Below are 20,749 nucleotides of genomic sequence, written 5' to 3'. Positions count from 1 at the left end.
ATTAAAATTGCTGCTATTCACAACTAATTATGAAGTGCACATCAAAATAAAATTATGGGTAGACCACACTTATCAGCTGTCCCATTCGGTAGCATTCAAAGTTATGAAGTAAAAATAACTTTGTAACAAATGTGCACATTTACACCTTTCTTGTTTCCCTTAGTCACATGGTTACCATTACAATCAGGACGTGTCGTCTTGGGCCTGACCTGTTGTTTTTTCTCCCTCACCCCACAACTTACAATAATTGCACCATCCCTGTGGCCACATGATTCTAATTAAGGTATTTGCCAACCAGCTTACATTTACAATCAGTTGCAATGTTCTGCAGTCACGTAATCATGATTTGCAATTTTCCTGGCTAGTTCCTGACAAGCAATGTCAACTGGGGAAGCCAAATTCACTTAACCACCATGTGATTCACCTAATAACATGACAGAAAGCTGAAGTCTACCTACAAGAACTGAAAGGTTAGCTGGCTAGTATGGCCTTAACTCAAATAAAAATGAATGGTTAACATTCATTTGTTTTTGGAACAGAAATCCGAAATTCTTAATAAAATTGAACTGTTTCCAACCTTCCTGATTTTTCTGAATGGTCCTAGAATTTTATCGTATTTTTTTAACTTCTCAGTCTTGACTACAGCCAGGTATATTATTGACATCTTCATCTAAGTATTAACCAGTCGATCCTGAATAGCTTCCAAGGCAAGATTGGGCAGATGTTATCATTTGCAGGAACCAACACAGTACAGCCATGTTTATCTCCCTTCCTAGATAGCTTATTAAATATCATGTTTTGACATTTGTTATGCTTGCTCATAAAAGAAATTTGCCAGATGGAGTACACAGAATTGTTAAATGCCATAAACATAACGCAAGTAATATAATCATGAAGTATTCTTTTCTACCAACAACACTTCGTTAAAAAATAGCTCCAGCTTGAGAAAGGCAAAGAAATGGAATTTTAAATATAAAAAGGAATATTCAGGAGAGTTGAAAGAAAACCTGATCCATCACTATGATACAATGATACAATGTCAAACAGTTTTCTGAAAATAAATTATTTTTATATTTTAGGAAGAAGGAAGTAGAGAGAAAAGGGGAATGAAAACGGACAAGAAACAGACAATAAATATTATTAATATTGCACATTAAAGGTAAATTTGGTTATTCTCAACTGGTACAGAATGGTACAGACATAATCACCTTCATTTCCTTACGTTTGGGAATAATATGTATAATACTGAAGGGAGCCCATAAAGTGTTCAATCTTTTTGAAAACATGAGAAAAATTAGCTCCAACAGTCAAAGAATTTTGTCTATTGCACATTTTATAAGATTAATAATGTGGCATTGAAACTGTTCTGTGTGAATACATTAAGCTCACTATAGTTAATCTATCTATCAGACTAATCTGTCTACCTCACAAGGTTGTTATCTTGGTGAAACATAGGAAGAGAGGGCAATTTATAAGGCCTCTTGAGTGCCTGGATGCAAGTACATGGCAGTAGTACTATGTTTCCCCGAAAATAAAACCCAACAGGAAATAAGTTCTAATGTGTCTTTTGGAGCAAAAATTAATATAACAAAACACTGGGTCTTATTTTCGGGGAAACATAACACATACTAAGGTGGCACAGTGGTTAGAATGCAGTACTGCAGGCTACTTCTGCTGACTGCCGTTTGGCAGTTTGAATCTCACCAGGCTCAAAGCTGACTCAGCCTTCCATCCTTCTGAGGTGGGTAAAATGAGGACCCAGATTGTTGGGGCAATATGCTGATTCTGTAAAACGTTTTGAGGGCTGTAAAGGCCTCTGAAGCAGTATATAAGTCTAAGTGCTATTGCCATTTTTCATATGGAAATAGTAGTATGTAAATTATCCAAAGCCAACTTTACTTTGAAATCTCTACATAAATTAATAAACACAGTAACAGTTTAAAATATGTTAAAAAGCTAACATACTAAAAGCTAACATACTATGTTAAAAAGCTAACATACTAAGACTGTGATGTCGAACCTATGGCACGCAGATCCCTTTCTGCCGGCATGTGAGCTGCCACCCCAACTCAGTTCCGCTACGCATGCGTGCACACCTCCCGGTAGCCAGCTGATTTTTGGGTCTCTGCTGTGCATGTGCAGGGCACATATGGGAGATGCACACAAGTGTGGGGTACACGTGTGGGAGTTGCATGTGTATGCACAGGGGGTCAAGCACGGAGAGTCACACACACACATGTGCAGGGGTTGCATGCTCATGTGGGGGAGCACACACGGGATGCACGCACATGCACAGGGGTGGGGGGAACACAGGGGGTCATGCACACATGTGGGGGAGGATGCATGCGCATCGCATTTTTGACATTTGCGGCCAAAAAGGTTAGCTATCCCTGTACTAAGACATACATTTCACCTGTTGTATTATCTGTCACTGTTTTATTATAGTTTTGATTATTTTATGCAATTGCATATTCTTTAAATGTCTATTCAAAGTGTTTTAATAAATAAAATACAGAAATAAAAGTTTACCAAGTGAAGAAATCTCTATTCCTGATATACAATGGGCTAAGTTTGAACTTCTAATTTCCAAGGCAGATAAGAATTCCTTGATAAAGTTTTCTACATGACAAAAAATCAGTTAAGTGGCATGGCAATCAAATTACATATGATTAAGTTTAGGCTAAAAGAGTTCTAAGTGGAAATCCTTTCTACCAAAGATTATTTTAAAAGAAACTAGTTACATTTGACAGTATCTAAATAAAAGGAAATACGATTATAAAGAGATTGACTACAGATAGTCTTTGCTTTACAATGATAATTGGGATTGCTGCTAAGCAACATGGTTGTAAAGCACAATGCCACATGATGATGCCGACTTACAATGGCAATTGTGGCAGTTCCATTTTCTGTTAGGTGAACCCTGTGCAGGCACAAACTCCAGAAGTCACATGATAAAATCTTATTGCACTTCTGTAAAGAGATGTAATTCCACTCTCCTGATATACATAATACAGTATATACAACTTTTTCTTCAGCTTTAATCAAATTGAACATTTTTGACTTTGTTCTTGAGGAACTAGGTTGCATATTAATAATCCTCCTGGCAGTTTCCCCATTTAGCTTTAATTCTTAGAAACTGAAAATGGTACTCATGTGATCAGGGATGGTGAGGTGGTTCAACTATTAGGAACAGTCATTAAATCTCATGCAGCACTATCAACACTTCAAAAATTCACTGAACATTCATTGATGACTACCTACATGCAATCTTTTCAGGCTCATATTCAAATGTGTGTCTCATGTTGATCAGCAAAAAACCTTCAGATAATAAGGCTGGAAATTATTTTTTTAAACTTAATTTTAATTATTAAATTGGTTTTTACACTTATTCAGGCCAAGTGACCTATAATTTTTAGCATTTTACATAATCTTAGGGCTGAAACAATTGTTTCAGAATGTATAACTGCATAAAATACATTAGGTGTACTACTACAATTGTGACATGCAGTTAAAAACAGAACTGATATATTCCCTAGGACAATTTTAAGCACTATTTTATATGCAGAATGACTAGATCTAAGAATTATTAATATGCAATGTAGTTTCACAAGAACAAAAGCAAAAATTCATTTTCATTAATGTTGAGGAAAAAGTTACATATATTAAGCTTATCAGGAGACTAGAATCATATGTTTACAGGGGTGCAGTAAGTTTTTATCCTTTAAAAATTGTTTTTTTAATGGAATAAACTAATTTGATTTTCTTCTCCATGCATCTAGTGTTTCTCAACCATGACAACTTGACAATGTGTGGGCATCAACTCCTATAGCAGTGGATCTCAACCTTCCTAATGCCGCGACCCTTTAATACAGTTCCTCATGTTCGGTGACCCCCCAACCATAAAATTATTTTATGTTTTCTGTATTTTTTCAAAAATATTTGTTTTGCAATGATCTTAGGTGATCCCTGTGAAAGGGTCGTTTGACTCCCAAACGGGTCCCGACCCACAGGTTGAGAACCACTGTCCTAGAGTATGCTGCCTGGAGAATACTGGTAGTTGAAGTCCACATATCTTAAAGTTGGCAAGATTGAGAAATACTCATGTAACCTGTTTAGCTTTTAATATATGTTATACTATACTTGCAAATAAGAACTGGTTTTATAATTAGTCTTAAATTTAAAAATTCTGATTATTTATTATACTTTAAATACTCTACCTTGTGGTAGAAAATAGTGGTTATTATCATCTGTTGATTTTGGCCGACTTTCTTTTGCTTTGCTTTCATATTCATCAAGAAAAATCATAATCACATTTCAACCAAAGTGCAGGTATAATAAATCCATTACCATTAGCTACATAACAATGTACCATTTCACAAAATAACCGCTGTATAAATTGACCATTTCACACACTAATGAACAATGTCAATAGAATAAATTTTAGAAATCTATATGATAAAAAACAAACGAAATAATTAGCTCTATTTCCTTTCTACAGCAAACATAAATATAAATATAAGGAAAACACATAAAAACCTGAGTGTAAAGTGCTTGGAGTGAATGAAAGATGTATATAACTAGAATGGAGAAAGGAAAAGAGAAAACAAAAGGGGGAGGTTGAGGCAGCAAGAAAACCTATTAAATCTTACAAAAATGGTCTTAAAGCAGCCTTTCCAAGCAACTGCTAAACTGCACTCTCAGTGGTCCTTTCCATCACTTGCCCAGTTTTCAAATGTTTTTTGTACTCTGCTCCCTAAAATTCACAAGTAATTAAAAAGGATGCCTTCAAAAGATGAGGCAAAGGAATGAAGGAGAGATCTTCCAAAGGCCGTGATGCGTGCCACAGGTAGAACACGGAGCCATTTGTCAGGGCATGCGAGGCTTGCGAAAAACGGACCTATGGATAAACCAGAAGTCACTTCCAGTTGGCTCGTAGGGTCATTTTTTGCCCTCCATAGCCTTCAGGAAAGCCTCCTGGAGGCCGCCGAAGGCTCCGGAGGGCTAAAACCAGCCCTATGAGCAAACTGGAAGTCAGTTCCTAAACTTCTGGTTTGCCCGTAGGGCCAGTTTTTTGCGCTCTGGAGGCTTAAGGGAAGCTCCTGAAGCCTCCGGGGGGGGGAGGCTGTTTTTGCTCTCCTCAGGCTCCAATAAAGCCTCTGGAGCCTGGGGAGGGCAAAAAAAGCACGCCAAAAATGGGGGAATGCTGGTCGTGCACGCATGCACTCTGTGGTGGTGCGCATAGCATTATGGGTGTGGCACACCCATGCATGACCCCCCCCCTGCGCTCCCCATGCTTTTGGCATGCGAGCCAATAAAGGTTCGCCATCACTGTCCTAGGGGCGGGGGTGTCAAACTCCCATGGATCTGGCCCATGGGATGCTTAGATCTGGCCTGCGGGGCTGCCCTGGAAACAGCAAAGAACTGGCCCGCAGTGCCTCTGCCAGCAAAAACAGAGTTCACGAGGAGTGCACATGGCCCTCCTGACCTCCATTTCCACTGGCAGAGGGTTGCAGGAGGTTGTCCCAGTCAAAAATGGAGCTTGGGAGCCTGTTTTCTCTGGCAGAGTGCTCGGGCTACCAGAGCTGCCCCCTGACACAAGTGACATCATGCTGGCCACACCCCCTGGCCATGCCCCCCCAAGGTCAAACACAATCCTGATGCAGCCCTTAATGAAATGGAGTTTGACACTTATATTACACTGGAAAGTGTACTTGTGTTCATAAAACAAAAGTAGTTTCTAAAGTACAGGTGTTTTTTTGAAGAAAAAAAAAAGGCAAAGTTGCACAACTGTTGACAAAAATGTTGCCATTTTCAACATTATTTCAGATGAATATTAAGGATAATAATATAGCCAGCCTTCTGTTCATTCCTGTAATGTTAGAACTTTTATTCCTATATAATACATCATCCAATCTAACAACCAGGTTTGGATCACTGCAGCAAAAATACACAAACACACAAATTTAAATCAAATCAAATCATTGCATTTATTTAGGTGAAATTACAGCCCTTGTTTTACTACCTAAAAATGGAAAAGGCAGGAAAATCAAGTCACAGCAACTGTAATTAACTTTCTTCTATTATTGGAACCAGAACCTCTGTTCATTCTCAAATAGCATTCATAGTGATGATGATGGTGACTTCCATCCTAAAATTATGGGAAAAAATCAGGTTGGAATAGTTGTAATAATTTACTAACAAACAGCAATAAGTATAGACATCCTAACCACTCTTCTCTCCAGGGTTTATGGAAATATGATAGTTCTTCCTTCATAAAAATGATCTCATGTAGCACATGACATTTATTAGTAAACTCCAAAAGGACAAAAACTTCTGCTTGTTCCATAGGATTTACCCATTTTCTATTTCTTCTAGCAGCCCTCTGCTCTTTTTTTCAAAAATACACTAATTTTGAGAACCCAAAGGAACTAGAAAGATAAATCACCTCCTTTCTTCCTGTCTCTGGGAAGTTTGGGAAATTCCTATCCTCAGATAACATGGTTACTTTCTCAACTATTGCTTCTGAAAAGGTTCAGTCTGCAATAATGGAAATTCCCACAATAAAGCAATCATATGCCATCTCTGCAGGAGTTTAAGTAAACTCAGTCACTGTTCTCAGCATACTTTATTATCGCTATTGACAAAAAGAAAAAAGACAAATTAACCAAACTGTAATAAAACTAAATCATTAAAAGGTTTATATTATTAAAAAAAAGGATTTTGCAAAGAGTAAACCAAAACTTAGCCACATTTAGGAAAACAAAATCACATCAAATTGATTCTATTTACAGTAATTAGAATGAATATGGGTCACCTGATCACTTGACATGATAAGTTAATTTTTATCGATTGACTTGATTTGTGAAGGCAGTCAAGCTCCATTCTAGGTGGCTTACGGTATGTCCAATACATAAATTAAATATGGTTGCCTGAACTCAAAACAAAATTTCCTATAAAAGAAAGACCGAAGGGGCACCACAGACACCCTAATCCCAACCCCTCTTCTGGAACCCTAGGAGAAAGGGAGACATATGTATCTCCAGGGGGATACTGTTGCAAAAAATTGCACTAGAGAAGGCATGCTTCCGCAGTCCCATAAAATGATTAACAATTCAACTGGTGGGTCCTGGAGCATGCATACTTTGTCTAAATACAATTGATAGCAGGAGCAACTGGAGATGTGCTGCACCATATAGTTACTCATTCTAACTGGACATCTTTGTAATAAGTGCCATATAATAAAACATGAGTAAGTTTCAATAACTCCTTCACCTTTTGTTTGAATGAAATCAAAACCCTTCCCTTCAAGCAGTTATTGAAGGGTATTAAGTTCTGCCACAGTTAGAACTCTTTTTGAATTTGGGAACCATAATTTGGTTTAAACATCTTGCTGGCTTGAAAAAAGGGAGAGCAACTTTGTAGGTAGGGCAGCTGGATCTAATTGGCTTTCCAGAACCATGGCACACTAATTAAGGGTTGCCATGTAGCTCACCTCCCATTATCAGAAGGACATCAGGTGAAAAATATCCTACTTAAAATTAAACAAAACCATCGATTAAAATCAGAGAAATCAAGTCCCTGGGCAAAAATAGTATCTTGAGCCAATAGTATCTTGAGCCAATAGTATCTTGAGCCAATATCATATCCAAAATAATATCTTGATCCAAAAGTCATATCCAAATGAGAGTCTCAGTTTTAATCACACTGACCTTGTGCCCCCCCCCACAACACACACACACACACACAAGGAATATATAACAGAACTTCCCAAAAAGTTGAAGGATCTATATGGTTCCATTGGGGGACTATACAAAAAATAGTTTCTGGATTCTAACCAAAAGTATATTTAGTGCAAAGTTATGACTAATGCATTTTAAATAATATAAGAATTGCAGGACTGTTAAAACTAAATATCTGAATGCATTTATAATCTTAAGTATGATTTAGTCCTATTAATACCATGTTTCCCCGAAAATAAGACCCCCCTGCTAATAAGCCCAATCCGGCTTTTCAGAGCATGCACCATAATAAGCGTTCCCCTGAAAATAAGCCCGCCCCAACTATTTAAGCGCATGCACAACTGGTCCCCACCATTACCACTGTACCACTATCGGTACAGCTTCCAGGGCAAAAAGAGGGCCTGCCGCCTGCCGCAAAAAGAGTGGAAGGTCAGCAATGGAATCACCCCCTCCTGCCTGTTCCCTCTCGAGCAAAAAAAACACCTCCCACCCCACCCCAATGGTAAAGGCAGCCTGCCTGGTTTCCTTCCCTGCCGCCCCTTTAACGAGGGGTGGCAGGTGGGGGGGGGAGAGAAAAGTAAGGCGTGCATCCTAGCGCTACCAGACTGACAGCTCCGCTGCGTTCCTCGCCCTTCCATCCATTGAAGCCCCTTGTAAAAAATCTGTGAGTTGGATTTATTAGCTATTCCCCAGCATTTTGGGGTGGGGGGAATGCAAAGGCTTTATTAGATTTTCTAGCTCGGACCCGAGGCAACTGGAAACTCGACACAAAACACTGTCTTCCGCCGTGCCTCTTTCTCCCTTCCCTTCCTCTGATTGGCTGGTGGCTAACTGTCTCTTGAGCCCAAAAGGTTGGGGTGAAGAGTATCTCTCCCAAAGGCCCTTGAGGAAGGGCTGGGGACGGAAGAGAAGGACAAACAGCCAGGTGCCTCACAGCCGAGACATAGTGATAAGAGGTGGATGACTGGGGGAGAAACCCTGGGGGCGAAATATGTGGGCGAAGGGCAGGAGAACAGTCCTATTCCACACTAGGATGCGCGTCTCGCTTCTCCCTCCACCCCTCGCTAAAGGGACGTCAAGGAAGGGAAGAAACCATGCAGCTGTTACATTGGGGGTGGGTGGGAGGTGGCAGGCCAGCAACGCCCCTTGCATCCCATTCCCTCTCACGCAAAAAGAACAGCTCCCACCAAGCCCCAATGATAACGGTTGGCCTGGCTGCTTCCCTTCACCGATGTCCCTTTAGTGAGGGGTAGCAGTGGGGGGAGAAGCGAGACGCGTGTCCTAGTGCTACGGGAGACTGACAGCTCTGCTGCATTCCTTGCCCTTTCGTAAAAAAAAAAACCCTCATGAGTTCAACTTGCGAGGGTTTTTTTACAAGTGGCTTCACTGGATGAATGGACGAGGAACACAACGGGGCTCAACAGGTAAGAGGCACTCCTTGCTTCTCCCCTCCTGCCACCCCTCGCTAAAGGGGCTGCAGGGAAGGGAACCAGGCAGGCTGCCTTTACCATTGGGGCAAGGTGGGCAGGGTTGGGCTGCAAGGTGCCTCTTACCTTTCCAGGTCCGTCATGTTCCTCACCATTGTGTCCAGGGAAGCCCATGGTAAAAAAAAAGAAATCATTCTCACGACTTCAAGAAGTTTGATAGAACTCGCGAGAGGTTTTTTGTTTTTTACCAGCGGTTTCCCTGGACACAATGGCGAGGAACGCGGTGGAGCTGGAAAGGTAAAAGCCGCGCCTCGCTTCTCGCCTGCCCCAGAAAATAATAAGCCCTCCCCTATAAGAAGCCCAAGGCCATATTTCGTGAGTCAAAAAAATAAAATAAAACCCTGTCTTATTTTGGGGGAAACACGGTAATTACCTCATTATATATTTCAGCATTCTTTTTTCAGTTCACCATCAAAGCTAATTATACAGGTTAGATAACAAGATGTTTTGATTGCTTCTTTATGGATAAAGTTCAATACTATTAAAACTAGAAAAACAAAGAAATTTCCTTTTAAGAAGCACCATTTCCAACCCTAAGAAGCTAATAAATACTCAATGTTGTTGTATCTACGCAGCTCCCGCAGTAGTATTAAACAAAAGCAGGGGGAAAAAACATAGTTGAAGGAAAAAAATTATTTAGTCAGTTATTTGTACAACTCAATCTTGCGGCTAAAATTATTTTTAACCCTTCAACTGCATACTAAAAATTTTGTAAAACTGTTTGGAACTACATGGAAGACAGGTTTGTAGAGGGCCCATCACATCTACAGTTTCAGAAACATAAAATACTTTAGAAGAGTATTGTGTACTTTACACAGAAAGATGTGTAAATGTTGGAACAGTTATCATGAACCGGCCCAAAAGACTTCTCATTTCCATTGTGTTTCCAAAATCCACATAACAAATGCACCACTTAAACATATTTAAGCCTGTGTTTATTAAGAATGAGCACTTTTCCCCATCTTATTAAAACTATTTAAGAATAATGCTAAACTATAGCAGTATAATGTTAAGTCTTGCATATTTGCTCATTACAAAAGTCAAAAAAAGTTATCTTGTGCTGATGTCTGCAGCAGGCACACACACACAAAACACAATTACCTGATTGCACTTGATCATCAGCTTACATTTAAAATTGTTTGCAGTGTCCTATGGTCACTTGACTATGATTTGCTACGTTTTCCCCTGTTTTCCACTGATTTGGGAGAATGAATGCAGACTGATTGCTGTGTGTTTTGTTTAATAATTGCATGTTTTAGACCTACAATTACATGATATGTTTAATGACCACTGTAAAAACTGTCATGAAAATTGGGTCCAGCCATGTAGGTGCCTCGACTTACAACCATCACAACTTACACCAAAATTCTGGTCCCTATTGCAGTCATAAATTAAGGACAAACTGTAGACTGAAGCATCACTTCTTTCAAGATTTTGTGTTTATTTGTTTGCTTTCTGGTCTAAACTATATTCCCTGGAAAATACCAGTACTCTGACATCCATAATAACTATTTTAAAAATCCTGTTAAGCTTCTCAGGACAGAGAAAATTGGCTAAAAGCTACATCTTAGTGAGCCTATCCATTTTAAAATTACTTAACCTGAAAGTCAATATCATATTGGATGCAGCAATGGAATAATGAGATTGAGGGGCTCCTTCTGGCTGCATAAGAAGTCTTAAGTACAAATACATATAAAGCCAGGATTGAGAAGAGAGCAACAGACAGTAAATGTTTCTGCAAAAAAGTTGAATAAATGGTGGACCACCTAGTTAGCTGTTACAAGAGGATTGCACATACTGATTACAAAGATCGGCATGACAAAGTAGCAACAACGGAATTTCTGCAAGAAATACCATTTGCCTGTAAGTAAAAATTGGTGGGACCGCAAAACAGACAAAAGTCATAGCAAATGAAGAAGCTAAAGTGCTCTGAGCCTTTGAATTCGAACAGGCAAGCATCTGTCACACAACATTCAGACTTAACAATTGTTGATAACAAGGACAAAAAAATGTCTGGATAGTGGATGTGGCAGTACCTGGAGACAGGAGAATTAAAAAGTTCTGCAAACAGAAGTAGAACGTTTGCAAAAGAATGCAAAAATAATAGCAATAGTAATAGGCAGGGCAGGAGCAATCCCCAAACATCTGAATCACCTCTTAAACACTATGGGCGTTGACAAAATCCCCACCAGTTAACTGCAAAAGACAGCTTTAATTGAAACCGCTTACATCAGGATGGCGAACCTTTTTGGCACTGAGTGCCCAAACTGGATCACATGTGCATGTGTGCGCTGGAGCACTGGAAACCCAAAAACCAGCTGGCTGGTGCACGGATGCCTATTTTGGGGGCATTTTTCTAGTTGTTTTCAGGGTGGTTTCAGGCCGGTTTTTGGCCTGAAAATGGCCAAAAACTGGCCTGACAAACAGCTTGAAAACAGCCTGTTTTTTGGCTGTTTTTCGGGCCATTTTGAAGCTGTTTTCAGGCAATTTTTCAGCTGTTTTTGGCTGCTTTCAGGCCGTTTTCCAGCGTTCTGGCGCCTGTGAAGACCAGCTGGAAACCAGAAGAGCAGCTGGCGATGGCACGCGTGCCCACAGAGAGGGCTCTGAGTCCCATCTCGGGCACACATGCCTTGGGTTCGCCATTACGGGCTTACATCCTGCCTCTCTACCTCTAATATCATCAAACAGCTACCTATCCCAAGTCCTCGAGAAAGTCTTGATAAGTGAAAAACATCAACAACAAATCCAGTCTAAACACTAGTTGATTGATGCGACAAAGCATAATAAAAACCTATATGCAGCGTTACTCCCAAAGACTATGGATAGCTCACAATAATCAAATAAATTATATTAAGATCAATAGCAGATACAAAAGGGAAATGTGACAGAATAGATCAGGAGTGTCAAACTCATGGCCCGTGGGCTGGGTGCTTAGGTCTGGTCCATAGGGCCAGCCTGGAAATAGCAAATGACCAGCCCACGGTGCGTCTGCTACCAAAAATGGGGCAAAGGAGCAACCCCCACACACCCCATTTTGGCTGCCAGAGTGCTGCAGGAGGCCATCCTTGACTCAGAAGACTATAAAAGAGAGGAAAGGTAAAATATTTTATCTTTCAGGCCTGCAGGATTCTGCTATTATAGCCTATGTGATAAAATAGATCAAATATGTATTAAGAAACAAAATCACAGAAATGTAGGCCTATTTTTATAACATATAAAGCCATATCTGCGGAGGTGCGGTACCGTGTCAGCCCCCCCCCCCAGCCAGGCCCCCTGGTTTTCTGAGGTCAGACACAGCCCTGATGCAGCCCTCAATGAAATCACACCCCTGGACTAGATGGAACAAAGCAAATCTCCCTCACTCTTGCAGAGTGCAGCTATCCATATCTCAGAGAAAACGTATTCCCGAGCACATAGTGCGCCAACCCTTGAAGAATTTAATTGGCCAGGCAGCACTACAGAGACAGGCAGTGACAACTCAGTAATGCAAACCGGGACTCAGTGCATCTCACAAAACAAAGATGTTATATGTACATACTGAGACATGTCCATCATCCTCCCCCCTCCCAAACGCTTAGTGGAAATGGCTATGGACAAAGGAAGAAAACTGCTGAAAAAAGAATGATTCCATCTCCATCACTCAGAGCCAGCTCAAAAGTGTATGTGGTCAATGGTATTGAAATCAAGGAGCACAAGGATGGATGCACCGCCTTTATCTTGGCTCACTAAAGGTCATCAACAAACACAACGAAAGCTGTCTCAGCATTAAGTCCTGGCTTGAAACATGAATGCAACAGATCTAGATAATCTATTTCTTCCAGGATTCTCAACTGCACCCTGACAGGTGATGGGATTTTGTTCTGATCTGGGGGATCAAAATCCCAGTGGAACAAAGGAAGCACTCCAGACATTGGCACCTGGAAGTTAATGGAGGTTCTGATATGGGTCTGGTTGTTATACTAGTTAATAAGGTGACTGTTGGAAAACAGAAATCAGAAACCAACTATGTAGATCCATTTTCTTTTTAATGGATCTATACAGTTGTTATCTGATTCCTGTTTTCCACAGCGTTCCTTGGGTGGATGGATAAGTTCCTTGAGTGGATGAGTGGCTATATATAAACTAAATAAATCTCACTGCTTTCTCTAACGTTTTAAAAGCCCAACATCTTTCCAACTTTTAAATTGGCATTTGTTATTTTGCTTCCTCTTTTTTAAGTAGTTCATAAGAATACTCTGTTATGACTGCTGACTTGGCCTTTTGTGGTATCTAACATCATCTAAGGAATTCCCCGACCCCTAGAAAGAGGTTTCCAGTACAAGTCTTTAGTAAGTCTGAGGAAATTAGTGAAGAAGTGAAAGCAAAGACACTGCTGGACATAACCCATTGTATTCTACCTGTTAAGAATCTGAGCAGGAACAAACCCTGCATACCTTTTAATCCATTTCAACTCTGTCATTACTTCCTTAATTATTTAGAAGGGAGGCATACGGATTGATTATACTGTATCTGATGTCTGCGGCTGTATAATTTATTTCTGTCACTCTTCAAAATGAATCAAGTGTAGGTGGCAAAGAGAACAAAATGTATTAATGTGCTTCAGCTGCCTGCTGGAACATCGACAGTCCTAATTCTAGGTCACTTCCTGCCTAACTTCCCATTAATCAGAAAAAAACACGATTTTTCATTAAAATATTTCAGGTTTATCAACTGTAAAAACACTGGAAGTAAAATTAAGGCCACATGAAAGATTTTCATGCCTTATACCACTGGTACTGGAAGCATCTATTAATGATAACAAACTATACTTTTTAAAATATATAATAGAAGTGCTACAATTAGACATAAGGGTTGCATAAAATATTTAAAAGACTCATTCACAATATTTGGGAGCATCCATAATAACTCTACTCAAGTTAAATCAGCCATATCTCTGAAAAAGTTTAGGCAGCTGCTTTGGAAGGTATGTGTCTGCAATTATTATAGGTACTTTTTTTTTTGGCTGGGAAAAAAACAGCAGGCAGACTAGGGAATTTTTTAAACAGTGAAACCTAGATTTTGCTTTACAATTGACTTTGTACATAGTAGACCAAATTTCCATTGTAATTGATGTCATTTGTATAAATTATGTCACTTTCTATAGATTTACATCGCTTGAGTAATAACCACATTATTCAAATAGCTAAATGGATTCAAGTAAGTAATCTCTATTGCATAATGATATCACAGCAGTGACGCAAAATGATACCAGTAACATAATTTATGTAATATATGTAATTATGATAAATTGTATTTAATAGACATTTGTAAATAACTGATGACCTCTTCATCTCCTCTACTGAGAATGCCCTATGATACGAAGAAACCTTTAGGAAACTGATTCACTTAACATGCAAGCTTAACTAGTATGATAAGATATCTACAATTTACCCTGGAAAAAAACTAAAGCTGGGAATACTTTTTTCAAAATTATTGGGAAACAAAAATGCAAGAAACACGACTGCAGCACTGAAATAACAATGATGCTTTACATTTTAATAAATAATTGTTCAGTTTAGTATGTACTGTCAGCTATGACTTTATAAGTGTATATTTAAGATTTAAAATCTTATTTTTTTTCTTTTATAGAAGTTATAAATTGAATTAACAATTGACCTCACTCAAAATAGAAAAAAATATTCCAAATGTATAATGAAACACTATATAATAGAAAGAAAACTAATGAATAATCAAACACTAAATATCAAAAGTAAATCACAAAAATAAAAGATCCAGTTAGAAAAAAACTATGAAATTACTTATTTGACATCTACATAAAGTAACAATGGAACATCTTCAGAAGTCAATGTAGTTACTACAAAATACATAATAGGAGCATTTTATAGTTATTAATAAAGCCTAAATCCTAACATATGCATCAATAAAGTTTATCTAAACAATATTGAGTAACAAATCTGGCATGCTAAATTTACAGTTGTGCCTCATCCTAAGCCAGGGGTGTCAAATGGCGGCCCACAGGCTGGATGAATCATGCAGAAGCCACGCCCACCTTAGCTCCACCGATGGGAAAAACGCCACAAAACATCATGGGACGGCAATGTTACACACCGAGTTTGACACCCGTATCTTAAGCATTCCAAATTCCAAATGTATCCCTAAACATTGTTTTGGTATTAAATGTGCACAAGACATACTTGGCCATGCACACCTTATACACATTTGTCCGTCCCATTAGTACTTGATCTTGCCAAGTTCAGCTAGATGGTTTGAAGAAAGTTTAGTAACTTCTTATGCTCTGTCACTGCAACGAACAGGCATACCTGAAAACATATCCCACAACTTATCCCACAGTGCCTATTGTCCCTCTCCTACTGACCCCGTTTATTTGTACTCATTTCCTTGTTCATGTCCATCTTTATACTTATACCTCTTATCTTGTACATGTTAGGCAAACTAAATAAATATAAATAAATAACATGGCAAGATCAGGAAGTAAGGAAGATGCCAGCATCTGCAATCACTTGTCCTTCACACCCATTTAAATATCCTGTTTAGGCAGAATGCCTGGCCACAGCTAGAAACATTTAATGCTATACTACTTGTTGAGATTTTGTTTATCAACCTCTATTGTTTTTACAAATAATTCAAAGTTGCAAACATATATAATACTCCTTTCTCTATCCCTCTCCCCAAAGCAACAACCGTGTGAAGTGAGTTTGGATGAGAGAGTATCCAAAGTCACCCACCTAGATTTAATGCCTAAGGCAGGACTAGAACACACAATCTCCCAGTTTCTAGCCTGATTTACAATAAGGGCTATTTTTAAAGCAATACATAAATATCTCATGCCTAAAGTAGTAGTATCATCTCTTTAAAAATATATTCACAAATGAATTCAATAATATAATTTTCTATCTGCAGGGTCTCAAAAGATACCATGACTGAAGAGCTTTAGTATATACCAAATAAAGTATATACGATAGTTGCAAATGCATCAAATCTCCACATCTAACAGGTATACTTGACATGCTGCATTATATTTATACAAGAGCTAATTAAGACAAATGCAGATTGGTGGGCCCCAAGATAGCACTCTCGGTGATTGTGGGAATGCCATTATGTTTTAAAAAGGAGTCAGAGATGATTCTAGTAATTACACACCAATAGATATGCTGAGTATTACAGAATAAGCAAGCTTTTTGCCATTTACATTGGAAAATCCTGAATTGGATAGAAAATGAATGCATCCTACACAGAAAAACTAGCTGAATTTTGTGTATGGTGATCTCCATTGATCAAATAATCATTGTTCAACATGCAGCTAAAAAGTATTCTGCAGGATCAAAATCTCCATATACATGCTTCTGATTCCACGATCATTCTGAATATTTCTTATACTCAAGGTAGTGAGCTAATGCCTGATATTCATTTATTTCAGGTAACAGCATTAACGTAGCTTTTATATGATAGTTAGGTTCCTATCCTAACTACATGGTGCTCAAAATAATATAAACTAACAGCAGTATTACAGCTTCCTGAATGATCCCAAAACCCAACATTAGAGTTGGAGGATGGGCTGGAAAAGATGTAAGCAGCTGTATAATTAACAAGTCATTTATTGATTGAAGAATATTAATTTCTTAACAAATGTACCACTATATATTTTATGATAATTTTCAATGAAGATAGAAACAGCTGTGTTTCCATACTTCTTCTACCTTTTTTACTCTCCTTATGTTGAGCAAAGTAAAATGGCAATAAGGCAGCAAATTAAGGATAAAAACAAGTAAACTTTTCAATGAGAAGAATCATTTCTCCATCCTGGAAAATCCTCCAGCAGATTTTGAGAACATTACCAAAACCAAGATTTGATGTGTGTGTATCCACAGTATTACAGAGCACATTTAGTAGTATCCCATATAAGGAACATATCTGTTCTTCTGGATTAAGACTGCTATGTGTAATTTATTATATTGTATCTTTTTTAGAGATTTCCATATTAAGTTCCACACTATAACCACCTCTTTAAATATAATTCCCAGGCCACCTGGAGCACTTACACTTCTTCATTTCTGTCAGAAGAGAACAATTCAATAGCACATAATTGGCATAATTTTCATGACTGCGTGAATTGAATCTGGATTAGGTTTTATATTGACTAGTGACTGATAACTAAAATTTAATGCTGATCTTGTTTATATGTATCCTATAATGATACAATACTTTACTAATTTTATACTATTGTTTATCTATATAAATTTTATAAAGTTTAAAGAGAACATAAAAAGTAACACAAACTAGTACAGAATAAATAAAACAAAAAGAAAAAAGTACAAAAAGATAAAAAGAAACAGAAATTTCCGATTTCCTTTGCAGCCAATATTAGTTATTTCTTCTTTAATGATTACAAAAAACTTGACCTTTTCTATTATATATTTTATAACATCAAAATCACATTATAAATGCATTTTTCTCTTTCATGTAAACAGTCTATGAGGTCTCCAGTTAGTCATAAATGTAGATATTGTCTTTTGTTTAATAAAAGCAGTCAATTTAGCCATCTCTGCAAGCACTATTATTGTCAAGCATTTCTTATTTTGAGTAACGTGGAACTTAATTTTACACTACTGTTGTAAAAGTTTATTTGGGTTTGGGCTGTATTATTAAAGCATTATATTGTATTGTATAATATATATTTATATTAACCAGTATGAAGATTCCAGTTAATAGAATCTTTCCATTTAATATTACAGGATGCCTTGTTATTAATATGATTAATTTTATATTGTTCCATATACTAATCTGTCTGAAAAAAGTTGAGAGATGTGGACTGGATACAACTAAAAACAAAAATCCCAACTTTGGGTTATTTTTTTTTTTTTAAAAACGATGTAGTCTACTCAATCTAAATTAAAAAGGGGTCAAAATTATCCTAATCCCGTTAAACTCTTATACAACGAACCTGATTTACAAGAAATATGCAAGGGATTAGAACAGCAAGCAACTCTACACATTAATGAAAATAGTAGTCTATAGAAGTTTAGATGGTTTTCCAGAGGTTCCTGAAATGTAGCTCATATTTATTACTGTGCATGTGAAGAGGAAGTTCCTTTGACACAATGCATTTTATGAAGCGACTTCAGGCCAGGATATCTGTATTCCCCACCCTGATACAAAACAGCAGTTGACAAAAACTCAGAGAGAGAAGGAGCCACAGCTACTCCATCTTAACTTCTGAAGGGTTGGGCTGGAGAAACACTCCCGGCTTTCAGTCTTCCTTATCCATCATCCTATCCCTCTACTTCCTTAGATCATTACTCAGGGGCCCATCGTCCCCGTCTTTGATTTCAATCCCCTTTCTACACTATGCACGAAGAGGGACTTTTCCCGGACCACAAATCCTCTAGGAGGAAAGGGAGGTGGGCCCCTACCTACTTGCCACCCCGCAGAGGGTCTCGTCCCAATCCACCTGGTCCTGCCTCGCAATTCCCACCCACTCAAACCCCCGCCCCTTCTCTCCCACCCAGGGATTTTTCTGCAAGAAATCTCCCCACCCTTTTCTTTCAGATCCCCACCCGAAACCCCTCCCTTGTGGGGAAGGAGGGGAGAGAAACACTCTATACACCCTTTCCCTGCCCGCCCCCCGGCCAAGAACACGAGTCCTCTCCTTTCTCCCCCCCCCCACTCTGGGTTTGGTTGGGTCTCCCCCCCGCACACACACAACCATCCTTTAGTTTTAGGCGCTTCGACCCTTCTGCCAATATCCCTCCCGGTGTGCCCATCCCACCTCCCAGATCTTTCCCCCTCCGCCGAGCCGAAGGCAAAGGGCGGGGAAGCCGAGCCCAGGGGTCTCTTCCTACCCGGGCGCCTTAGCTAGGCCCGGTGGCGACGGGACGGGAGGCGGCCGGCGGAGGTTTTCGCTGGGCCGGAGTCGGAAGGCGCTTCCCGCAACTCCTCGGAGGCGGCAGCTGCTTCAAGTTTTATGGCGGCTCTTCCCTCCCTTCCTCCCTCCGTCCCTCGGCGGCTGCCCTCCTTCCTCCCTTCCTACCTGCCCGCCTGCCGGTCTGTCTCTCCGGGCTCCGGCCCAGCGGGGGGCGCGGATGGGCAGGAGGAAGAGGCGGCGGAAAGGAGAGGGGCGAGGGAGCTGGGCTGCCTTCGGCGGCGGGCTTCGCTCTTTGTCTCGGCGGCGGCTGAGAGCTGGGCTCGTGGCTCTCCCCTCGCCTTCCTGCCTTTCTTTGCCCAGCGGCGGGCCGCGCTCGCGGAGAGCTGCCGGCCTGGCCCCGCCGCCTTTGCGGGCTCCTCTTCCCCACCCGTTCCCGGTCCGACGTGTCCAAGGCCCCGCGCTGCCGCTCGGCTCAGCTCAGCCTCGGCAACCCGGCGGCGGCGGCGGCAGCCAGAGCTCCCGCCCCTCCCCTTCGCATAGGAGGCAGGCAGGCAGCTCCCTCCTCCTCCTCTCCGCCTGCCCCTTCCCTTCCTGCCGCCGGGATCGCGCAGGGGAGAGGCGGAGATGGGAAGCCCACGAATCCGCCCACCCATCCCCCGCTCCTTCTCCCGAGGAGGAGGAGGAAGATCTCTTGCCCCGCCACCTTTTTTCTCCCCTCCAAGTCCTGCTTTCCTCCATCCGGTCGGCCAGGAAATGCCGAGGGGAGGAGTGAGGGAGGGGAAAAAAAACACAAACACACACAACGAACGCACGCACACAAAATGATTGGAGGCGCGAAAATTGCCGAGTCTGATTTTGCTTCTTTTCTCTCTCTCTCTCTGTCTGTCTCTGTCTCTCTCCCTCCTTCTCTCTCCGTTTGCAGAACCGGAGAAGTTTGCGTGGGTTCTTCCTGCTGTTCTGGCTCTCCGCCCCCCCCCCCCCGGCACACGCAAGGTGGGATGGCGAAGCCAAGCGCGGCGCTGGACGCTTGACCCCGAGGCAGGACTCCCGCCTCCGCCGCGTCAGATGCCACCCCGCCTGTGTTGTGGCTCGTTGGCGTGAGGCGCCTTCCCCGCACGCCCAGGGCTCTGCAATCGGGGTTTTGCGGTCTCCTCTTAACTGCGTCCCTGAAGGTCTGTCGGCCTCATTCAAGGTGTGAAGAGACGATGGTTTAGGAGCTCAGATCAGATCCCAACCTGGGATTTGCCAGTCAAGCTCCTCCGTTTTGACGACGAGACTATGCATTACAAAATGCCCTCACATCCATATGATATTGTACTCTAAAGAAGCCCAAAGCCGCGCCTCCTGCAAGGCATAATTATTAATCCTGTTCCCAGCTCCTGCTTCCGCTGTCTCAAATGATGCTCCGTTCATTTGGAAAAGAGGCGGGGAGCAACGTGTTGTCTTGTTTGCCTTGTTGGGCACGGGAGGCCGGTTTTTCCTATTTCCCTGGAGAAACGGGATGGATTTAGATGACTCCCAAGTTTTCTGCGGGTTAAATAGGTTGCCGCCTAAAAAGAGAAAGGAGCCAACCCCGGCCCATGAATTTCTCCACCTTAGAGGAAAGGACTTTCAGTCACTAAATAGGCTGATCAGAGTAA

At 40.6% G+C, this 20,749-nt stretch overlaps 1 protein-coding gene across 1 annotated transcript in view; it reads right to left on the bottom strand.

Annotated features, from left to right (window-relative positions):
* The window catches only part of NCK2 (NCK adaptor protein 2), a 78,186-nt gene extending 58,537 nt beyond the window's left edge, over nt 1-19,649 (bottom strand). The window contains exon 1 of the mRNA XM_032226626.1: nt 19,275-19,649. The gene's annotated coding sequence lies outside the window, so the exon portion shown is untranslated. The remainder of the gene's footprint in view (nt 1-19,274) is intronic.
* Nucleotides 19,650-20,749: the final 1,100 nt, after the last annotated feature.

Source organism: Thamnophis elegans, chromosome 11 (genome assembly GCF_009769535.1).
Source record: "Thamnophis elegans isolate rThaEle1 chromosome 11, rThaEle1.pri, whole genome shotgun sequence".
NCBI lineage: Eukaryota > Metazoa > Chordata > Lepidosauria > Squamata > Colubridae > Thamnophis > Thamnophis elegans.
The sequence above is the reverse complement of the archived record's forward strand: the minus strand, read 5'-3'. Positions and strand labels throughout refer to the sequence as shown.